Source organism: Arachis hypogaea, chromosome 1 (assembly GCF_003086295.3).
Source record: "Arachis hypogaea cultivar Tifrunner chromosome 1, arahy.Tifrunner.gnm2.J5K5, whole genome shotgun sequence".
NCBI lineage: Eukaryota > Viridiplantae > Streptophyta > Magnoliopsida > Fabales > Fabaceae > Arachis > Arachis hypogaea.
Genome location: NC_092036.1, coordinates 25,144,304 through 25,144,925, shown reverse-complemented (window position 1 = coordinate 25,144,925; position 622 = coordinate 25,144,304). Strand labels below are relative to the sequence as shown.

The window sequence follows — 622 nt, the reverse complement described above, 5'->3', positions numbered from 1 at the left end:
TCAAGAACTCCTTTCTTCTGACTAGTCCCATTGTTCACAGGATTTCTTTCAGAAGTGTACATGAATTGGTTATTTGCAACCATTTCAATCAGCTCTTGAGCTTCTGTAGGCGTCTTCTTCAGATGAAGAGATCCTCCAGCAGAGCTATCCAAAGACATCTTGGACAGTTCAGAGAGACCATCATAGAAAATACCTATGATGCTCCATTCAGAAAGCATATCAGAAGGACACTTTCTGATTAATTGTTTGTATCTTTCCCAAGCTTCATAGAGGGATTCTCCTTCCTTCTGTCTGAAGGTTTGGACTTCCACTCTAAGCTTACTCAATTTTTGAGGTGGAAAGAACTTTGCCAAAAAGGCATTGACTAGCTTTTCCCAAGAGTCCAGGCTTTCTTTAGGTTGAGAGTCCAACCATGTCCTAGCTCTGTCTCTTACAGCAAAAGGGAATAGCATCAGTCTGTAGACCTCAGGGTCAACCCCATTAGTCTTGACAGTGTCACAGATTTGCAAGAATTCAGCTAAAAACTGATGAGGATCTTCCAATGGAAGTCCATGGAACTTGCAATTCTGTTGCATTAGAGAAACTAATTGAGGCTTAAGCTCAAAGTTGTTTGCTCCAATGG

The 622-nt window shown here is 41.3% G+C and overlaps 1 non-coding gene across 1 annotated transcript; it reads left to right on the top strand.

Moving 5' to 3' along the window:
* The first annotated feature begins 212 nt into the window (after positions 1–212).
* LOC112716261 (small nucleolar RNA R71) lies at positions 213–320 on the top strand. The gene has a single exon (XR_003160236.1). It is a non-coding gene; the product is annotated as a small nucleolar RNA R71 (small nucleolar RNA).
* The last annotated feature ends 302 nt before the right edge of the window (positions 321–622 follow it).